Source organism: Elephantulus edwardii, unplaced genomic scaffold (assembly GCF_000299155.1).
Source record: "Elephantulus edwardii isolate Elephantulus edwardi_28Jun2011 unplaced genomic scaffold, EleEdw1.0 scaffold00029, whole genome shotgun sequence".
In the NCBI taxonomy this organism is placed as follows: Eukaryota; Metazoa; Chordata; class Mammalia; order Macroscelidea; family Macroscelididae; genus Elephantulus; species Elephantulus edwardii.
In genome coordinates, this window is record NW_006399779.1 from 12,301,459 (window position 1) to 12,310,913 (window position 9,455).

Below are 9,455 nucleotides of genomic sequence, written 5' to 3' on the forward strand. Positions count from 1 at the left end.
AATGCTTTTGCTTTGTTTCAGTTTTGGGGAGGGGCAGGAGCTTCCTTTTTCTCTTTCAGTGCCATCTTCCTAGAAAAGCCCCCTTCTTCTTAATGTTAGCTGTAGTTTGTGAAGACCCACACAAAGGTCTTCTTTGCTTTTAACCAAGATCCATGTGACATCAGCCATGATAGCCCTCCTCCCATGAGTTCCAAGTTTGGCTTAAATTTCTGGCAATTCCCTGTCAAGGTTTTAAGCAGTTTTCAAAAGTCATCAGTAAGATTTTACTTGCATGTGATATTAGCAATCTTATTCTATAATTTCCACATTCTGTTGGAATTTTTTTTTAATGTGGGAACAAATATGAATCTCTTCCAGTCAATTGGCCGGGTAGCTATCTTGCAAATTCCTTGGCATAGACTAGTGAGCACTTCCAGATTTGTACCTGTTTGTGGAAAATGTCGATTGGTATTGTGTGAAAGTAATCCACACAGGTTAAGTGTGACAAAATAAAAGTGGCCTTTAAATAAATAAGTACTTACAGAACTTCAAAATGGAAAAGAAGTCAGGGCAATTTTGAGATAAAGTGAAGTGCTTTAAACTTTGAAATAAAATAGTTACTTATAAGAAAAGTTCGAAGAAAATTACTAAATCTTTTTATCAAAATATAAAAGAGGGAAGATGTCACCAAAAACAAAGGAAAGCCCTACTCCTCCGAAAACTGAAGACAAAAAAAAAAGCAAAGGCGTTAAAGGCCAAGAAGGCAGTCCTGAAGGTAATCCACAGAAACAAAACAAGATCTGCACCCACCTTGCAGCTGCCTAAGACGCTGAAACTCCAAGGGCAGCCCAAATACCCCCTGAAGAGGGCCCCAGGAGAAACAAGCTTGACCACTATGCCATCATCAAGTTTCCCCTAACCACTGAGTCAGCCATGAAGAAGATAGAAGATAACAACACATGTGTGTTCATTGTGGATGTCAAAGCCAACAAGCACCAAGTTAAACAAGCTGAAAAGAAGCTCTGTGACATTGATGTGGCCAAGGTCAACACCTTGATTAGGCCTGATGGAGAGAAGGCCTACATTCAATTTGTTCTTGACTATGATGCTTTGTATGTTGCCAACAAAATTGGAATCATCTAAACTGAGTCCATCTGGCTACTTCTAAATACACATTTTTTCTCACCAAAAAAATAAAACAAAAAAAAAACAGCCCCACATAAAATATAAAAGAAGAAAACCATAAGACTTAGTAAGCACCAAAACAAGAGCAATGAAGGAAATAATAAGAAAAATGATAAACAAAAGACTCTCGCAGAGAAAACCACATGAATAAAGAAACCAGTGACACTGCGGGGAGGGGGGGAAACCATAACACACAAAAAAACCCTACCAAAACCAGCAAAATTACAAGAGTGAAACCATCACACACTCACTCTCACTCATTTCCAACAAGTCAGAGCGAACTCATAGCTAACACTCCATTGCGTTTCCAGGGCTGTCAACTGCACAGGAGGAGATTACCCATTTTCTCCCATTGAGCCATTGGTGAATTCAAACTGCCCGAGACACACAGTTTTTGGAAATTGTATCATGATTTCTACAGATGACAGCCACCAGAGCTCCTGAATAAAACCATCTCTCTTAATAATTGAATGTGAATAGATTAAATCCACCTGTCAAGGGAAAAATAATAGCAGAATGGAAAAGAAACCGTGTCACATCAACATGTTATCCAGAGGCAAATCTTAGATACAAAGACAAGACTGAAAATAAAAGGATGAACAAAAAAAAAAAAGAACAAGGAAGAGCATGGATCTGAGGGTCATGAGGATGTCGAGCCTCTGTGCGCTGCAGCCTTTCCAAGGGAGCAGACTGATGATGGCCTTCTTCGGGAGAGGATGTTCTTGTCTGTGGCAAACCTCACATGGGCTAACCCCTGCAGTTGGTGCACCATGTGCTTGTGGACCCCACGGCAGCCCGACTGGGCCCTCGGGCCAGCCCCGCCATTCCCACAGTCTGGCAGCCGCTGCTATAAAAAAGCACAGTTGTGAATAGAGCTCCATAAAGTTTTATGCACTGTGTGGCTTTGATAGGGTCTTAAATTGTGATCTGACACACATGGCTGTTGTTCCTCTGGATTTAGTGAAATGCCACACATAGTGGATCCCCAAAAGTATAAGGACATATTTAATGGATTCTCAGTTACACTGAAAGAGGATAGTATTTGTTGTTTGGCTAAAGCTTTGACTTTCGTTAGCTGTTCTATGCAAGGACTTTGCCTGTTTGGCTTTTATAAAGTCTTCAAAGTCCTGTATAGCAAAATGTTTGGAAAAGATAATACCTATCTCTGGTGCACATCATTATTTTTGGCTGCTTCTGCCAATGCTGAATTCTTTGGGGACATAGACTTGGCTTTTATGGAAACTTCGAAGTTTCAAATTCAAACCCAATCAAGTTCTGAATTTTGGATTTCTTTGAGGGATGTAGCTCCCAAAATATTTAAGGAGGGCTTAAATGGTTCTACAAGGAGTTTGCTCCTCTCTGGATGAGGCAGATCCTGTACACCATGATGAAATGTGCCTGCTTTGAGCATACTGTGGAATTATTGCACAAGTTTGTTGTTCCCAAGCCCCAAGTGTGTCTGAGTGTATCTGAGATTGTGAAGATGGCACAGGATGGGGCAGAGTTCATATCTGTTGTTCATAGGGTCCTTTCGAGTCATACTTGACTTGATGGCACTTAACAAATAGAATCATAACCAAATACCCTTGGAGAATGACTTGCAAGGCCTGAGGTCTCTGAACCATGGTCCCCAGAGACATCAAAATCAACTTGCACACCCATGTTTATTGCAGCTTTGTTCACAATAGCAAGGAGTTGGAAACAACCTAAGTGCCCATCAACAAACGAATGGCTAGAGAAGCTGTGCTTTATTTGCACAATGGAATACTATGCTTCATTGAAAAACAAGGAACTCATGCAATATTATTCAAAATGGTTGACTCTGGAGAACATTATGCTGAGTGAAATATCCCAGTCACAAAAGGACAAATATTACGTGATGCCACTGTTGTAGAATGGGACTAACCTCGGGGTTGGGGAGAGACTGAGTAAGATGGGTTCAATAATGTATACTGCACTGAAAAAGAGGAGGGAGAAAACTGTTTAAAAGAGATATGTGACTAGGTATTTCTGTCATCACAGGAGTCTAGAGCGATGGCTACAAGGTGGAGGGGACCTGGGGGAGGGTTTGTAAAACAATGAAAGAATCTTTTCTTTTACTTTTCCATAATTTTTGACTCATGTACTTACAACTTGTAAGTTAAATTTGTGTCTTCTAGGTTGCAACACCCCCATGATACATCTTCAAGGATATGAACATGTACGGCTAAGCACAATTAATAACAGTGCATCTAAATTACAAAATCAATCTCCATAATAGTCTATGTGTTTCCTACTGCCAAAGGGGCCCTTTAGAGTAGTGAGAGAAGATCTTCACCCTGAAACCCACAGCATCCCTTTTCAGCAGGAAGTAGCTAAGAGAATACGCCATCCCCTTTTCCTTATGAATCAGGGTGAAGTCTCTCTCAGGGAGGAGTGATAGGGAATGGCAAAGGACACACTGACAAAGGAGATTAATCAGAACTGACTTTGACAAGCACTGTAGCAATTGGACAATTAAAACAGACATTTGGATGGCGGGGGAAGAACAAACTGGGGAGGAGGGTAGAGAGAATGGTGCAGCAATGAAGGAATGAAAACCCCAAATCCCTGCAAATGTTCATTAAAACTAATAAAATTTAATAATAAAAAACATATTAAAAAATCAACTTGCATAATATAGTCCATGAAGATAGTGTTCTATGTCCTATTCTACTTAGTTGAATGTTGACTTGGGTCTTTAAAGCTTACTAGCAGCCATGTAAAGTGTAACTATTGAGTTTTCTCTATCTGGAATAAGATGGAAGAAAAGCAAAAATGTGTAAAAACAATTAGTTAAACAAAACATGACTAAGGGACCTCTCACACCTCAACTACCATAACCCAGAGACCGGAAGTACTATATAGTGCCCAGCTACCACTGCTGACCACCCAGAAAGAACCATAATAGAAGGTCCTGGATAAAGGGGGAGAAATGGTGGACCACAAATGAAAAACATGAAAATGGCCAGGCTTACTAGTCTAATAAAGACTGGTAGAAACCCTGATGAGTGACTATGAACCTTGTTTTTGTGTACTGTTCAGTGAGATCTGGACCATAGCTGATCTTTCAGTGTGTTTTCAGAGGTAGTTAATCCTACAGGAGGAGATTGTCCATCCTTCTCCTAAGTCACTCTTACTAACCCTTCAAACCTGGAACACAATTCTGCTCTGAGATTACCTTTCAGCCCAACAGTAGACAGGCCTATACTGTGAGCAATAACACCAAGGAGTCACACTTTAAGATAACCAACCATATGAGATCAAAAGAGTAACATTTGCCCAAAGCTAAAGTCCAGAAGGCAGAGAGATATAGGACAGAAAACAAGTATGTGTGACTGGTTAACTGAAAAACAGATTTGCTTGATTAACATTCGCTAAAATCATATTTTTTAAATACATAAGAAAGGGGGGAAAGAAAAGAACCGAATTACTCTTATTTCAATATCAATTGTTTTAAACTGATATTAAAATTGTCAATTATTTAATTTTATTTGGATCCACGGACAATACCATTGGTACTAGCAATCATGAAATCAAAAGACATGTTGATTGAAGAAATCTGCTGTTAAGGACGTCTCCAAAGTTCTACAGAGCAAGACTAAGGTGTACCTGATCCAAGACATGATTTTTTCTTTTGTTTCCTATGCATCTGAAAGTTGGACAATAAATAAAGAAGACTGAAGAAGAATCAATACTTTTGAATTGTGGTGTTGACAAAGACTACTAAATATACTGCAGACCTTCAAAAAGTCAAATAAATTTGCCTTGAAGAAAACACACCCAGAGTGCTCCTTGGTGGCAAAGATGGTGAAACTTCATCTCACTTACTTAGGGCATATTTTCAGGAGGAACCAATCTTTAAAGAGTCTGCTGGAGAAAGTGGAGGGTCAGAGAAACAGAGGAAGACCCTCAATGAGATGGTTTGGCACAGTGACTTTTAATTCTAGGCTTGAGCATATCACAGGTCATGAGGATGGCACAAGATGAGCATATCACAGGTCATGAGGATGGCACAAGATAGGGCAAGGTTGAAATCTGATATTTGTTAGTCATAGGGTCCTTTTGAATCAACTTGATGGCTCCTACCAACAATAACAAACACTTATCGAGGGTGTCTGGTGGCGGCATCCACAACGAGCTGCACTGAGAGAACATAGGTCATGTCTCTCAGTTGGAAACCATCAGTGGCTCTGGCAAAGACGGGGTTTGGGGACAGGAGGTTGAGGGGGTGATAGTGGAAAGATGAACAATCTCCTCCCTTGTTATTTACAGCTTCAGAAACCCAATGAAGTATCAGAACTGACACAAGAGCAATGAGTGTAAGTAAACTCTTGGGTGTTTTCCAATTGTATGTCCTACTCTGCTTTTCTTCCCTTTGGATCTACTACTATGTTTCTAGGGTGCACTGACAACTCTGATCCACTCCCCCACAAAAAGAAAAAAAATCCAACCTGTTCAATCTGTGGACAACTCCCCTTCTCATCCCTAAAGACATGTTTTACAATGTAAAGGCTCTAGCCAAAATTGATAGTACCATCACTGGAGGCATATAAAGGTTACACAAGCTTCTGTGGCTAAATAGAGGAATAATAGTTGTTGTTATTTTTATGTGCTGTTGGGTCACCTGAGACTAGTAGCAACCCTAGTACAAGAACTCTAAAGCCGACCCTGTCCTGAGCCAGTTTCACGGACTCTGACACACCTACCCCCATTGCCCTAGTAACTGTATCAATCCATCTCATCCAGGATCATCATCTCCTAAGCTATTCCACCACCCTTCTGAGCATAATGTCCTTCTCCACTGACGGGTCCCTCCTAGCCAAATACCCTAAGTATGTGAGACAGAGCTTCAAAATTTTAGTCTCCAAGGAGAAACTTGTTTTCATACTCTCCCAGACAGATCTATTTGTTTTCTTGGCAGTCCATGATATATTCAAGACTCTTCTCTAGCACCACAACTCAAGGACATCTGTTCTTCTGTCATCCTTAGTTATTGTCCAACTCTCTGTTGCATAACAAGTAATTACAAAGACCATGGCCTGGATCAGGCACACCTTAGTCTCTAGATAGACATCATTACTTCTCAATACTCTGGAGAGGTCCTTGACAGCAGATTTTCCCAGTGCAATTTGTCTTTCGATTTCCTGGTTGCTGGTGCCAACAGTGTTGATTGTGGAGCCCAGCAAGCTGAAATTGTCAACAACCTCAATCTCTTCTCCATCCATCATGGTGCTGCCAATTGCCCTAGGGTTGAGAATCTTTGTTTTCTTGATGTTTTGCTTCAATCTATAGTGAAGACTATAGTCCTTGACACTTTGCAGCAAACACTTCAGGTCCTCCTCATTTTCAGCAAGCAAGGTTATGTCATCTGTATAACGTAGGTTATTGATAAGCCTTCCTCCAATCATGATGACACATTCCCCCTCATAAAGTCCAGCCCCCAAATGATCTATTCTGCATATAGATTGAAAAGATATGGAGATAGAGTGTATCCCTGATACACTCCTTTACTAATTTTGAACCATACAGTGTTTCCTTGCTCTGTTCTGAGGACTGCTTTCTGGTCTGAGTATAGATTTTACATGAGCATAATCGAGTGTTCTGGGATTCCCGTTCTCCTCAAGGTTAGCCATAATTTGTTGTAATTCACACAGTCAAATGCCTTTGCATAGTCAATGAAACACAGACATTCCTTTGATTCTCTTTGCTTTCTGGCAAGATCCATCTGACATTGGCCACAGTTAGATAATACTTGCTAGTGTGGAGCGCTAAAGGCTGAGTGCTAAGGATTTGAACTGTCAACCCAAAGGCCCACTGTTCAAACCCACCAGGAGAACATGGACAGGAGAAATATGGACAATCTCCTCCTGTGTAATTTACTGCCTCTGAAAACCTGACGGAGGGTCAGCTATGAGTTGGTTTTGACTTGTGGCCTTAAAGATATGGAGTCCTAGTAAGAGGTCCTCTTTGCTCACTAGAGATACAAAAGCCCCTGCCTCCCCTCTCTTCTCTGCCACTACCCTAGGCACCACCAAAAGAAAGAAAGGAGACTGAACCCCATCATTTCTGTGAACCTACAGGACATTTTAGGCTTAAACTGATTATTAGATTGATACTGAACCATTTCATATGATAGATAAAAGTATAGTTAAAAGTTTTTTACAATTGAATAAGAATAGTAATACTCAGCCTCATTTGTTTGACCTAAAACAGACTGATGAAAACAGCTACATAAAATATAGGAAGGAGGCGAGTGTCCTCAGAATGACAGTGAATTGGTCAGCGTGACCAGGACATAACCATTACCTAGACTATCGTGGAAAAACAAATATACAATCTGTATCTTTTGTGTATAAAGACCTCCTCGTTTCCTCCAGATAGAGAGGAAGATTTGCAGAACTGATAGCCCCTATAACCTCTGTACAGGTATATAATAAAGCTCTTGTTATTCTTTTTTTTTTTTTTAAGGCTCTTGTTGGATTTATTCCCTAATCTCACTTAGAACTTCAACCTTTTGTGCGGCAACATGCATTTCTGCATGGCTCTACCTGCTGGACAGCTTTTCCAAATGGTGGTCAGTCTAATTCCCACTTTCCACTACTTCAGCCTCCGCTGGTTCCCCTGACTCTTGATTTCCATCCCCCAACTTCTTTTTCTTCTTTGCCTTTTGTTCTTGGTTGAACTGAGCAATCTCATCAGAGCTCTTGTTATTCTTACCTCAAATCAGGGTTGTGAGCAGTCTACTTGAATAGCACGTAACAACAACCATTCCCTAGATTCTGGCATCCTTCCTTCTCTGTGTTCCACAGTCCTCACTCCGAAGCTGCATAACCCTCCCACTCCTTGTTATCTATGAAACAAAGCAGTGGCCTTAAACATTGCGCCTATACAAAAATCAAAGGAAGTCATAGTTGTCATTGATGTTAAGGGCTAGTCTCTCTCACTCTCATAGAGGAGAGTTGGAGTCTCCCAAGAAATGGGAAGGAAATTATTACACTTGCAACAACAAGATAGTATTTCTGACAGGAACTAAAAGGTGATTAGGCCAAGAAGTAGTCCCTAGGTGAGGCTGGACTATGACCAAGTCTCAGGAGACAGGAAGTCAGTAATAGCAGTGCTTCCTGGGCATCACTCTCTTAGTGTCCTTTCTACTGACAGCAGTCGGTCCTTTCTACTGGACTGATAGTCCTTTCTACTGGAAGGCCTAGTTTCACCCCTGCCTTTCCAGGGGTCCTTTCCCCCTTCTTCCCTCTTCTTTCTTTTTCACTCTAACTCTTGTGCATGGCCCCCCTTACACTAGCTTTGTATGCCTCTGTCTTGTTGCCTTAACAGACCATTTAAAAAAAAATCAAGGTTGTGACCTGTTTTAAGTTGGCTAGGTTGATCACATCATAGGGAAGATTATATTATAAAAGTATGGATTTTTTTTTAAAAGTATTTACTGTCTCTCTCTTATCTTAATCATCATTATAAAAGTGTTTATAATTTAGTTTCTCCTCCTATCTTGATTTCTTATCTGATAAAAGATGATACAGGCCACAGCCCACTTTCCCCACATCATGGGGGATGGTTACATCCTTATTTAACTGCCAAACCACTGAAAGTGATGTCCAGCCAAGTTAATTTTTATATCAAGTGAATACAACTCAATTCATGATAAATATTAAATTCCACATATGTGGGGATATATATTCATGGCGTAAGACACTTAGACTTAAAGGATTAAAATATAAAAATAAATCTATAATATTATTTATAGTTTAGAGTTTCACAATCAGCACTTTAAACTCAAACTCATTGCCTTTGATTTGGAACAGACTCATGGATGAGCCCCCAGCAGGTCAGCATTTTAGATGCTGTTTATTTTCTTTAGGATTCTTTAAATGAAATACAAGGTATAAACAACAGATCTAGCTCTTCAGATGTGGCTGCGAGAAAACAGACATCAGTACTCATATTGAAAAGATTACATGAAAACTCATTAAAAAATTATGGTTTTCACTGTGGTTTTGATTTGCATCTCTCTTATTGCCAGTATTTTAAGCATTTTTCGTATGTTTGTAGGCCATTCAAATATCTTCCTCTGTGAAAATTCCTTCCATATCTTTTGCCTGTTTTGTAATTGGGTTATTAGTCTTTCTCTTGTGGAGGCCCAAAAGTATTCTGTAAACTCTTGTTTACAAGTCTTGTTTACAAGTCTTTAGGTTTTCATTTCACCCTGTTGGGAAAAGGTTTTGATGCACACAGGGATTTTTTAATCTCTAGAAGAT

General features: G+C 40.0%; 1 pseudogene; it reads left to right on the plus strand.

Moving 5' to 3' along the window:
* The first annotated feature begins 1,812 nt into the window (after positions 1-1,812).
* On the plus strand, positions 1,813-7,810 carry LOC102845789 (annotated as a pseudogene).
* Positions 7,811-9,455: the final 1,645 nt, after the last annotated feature.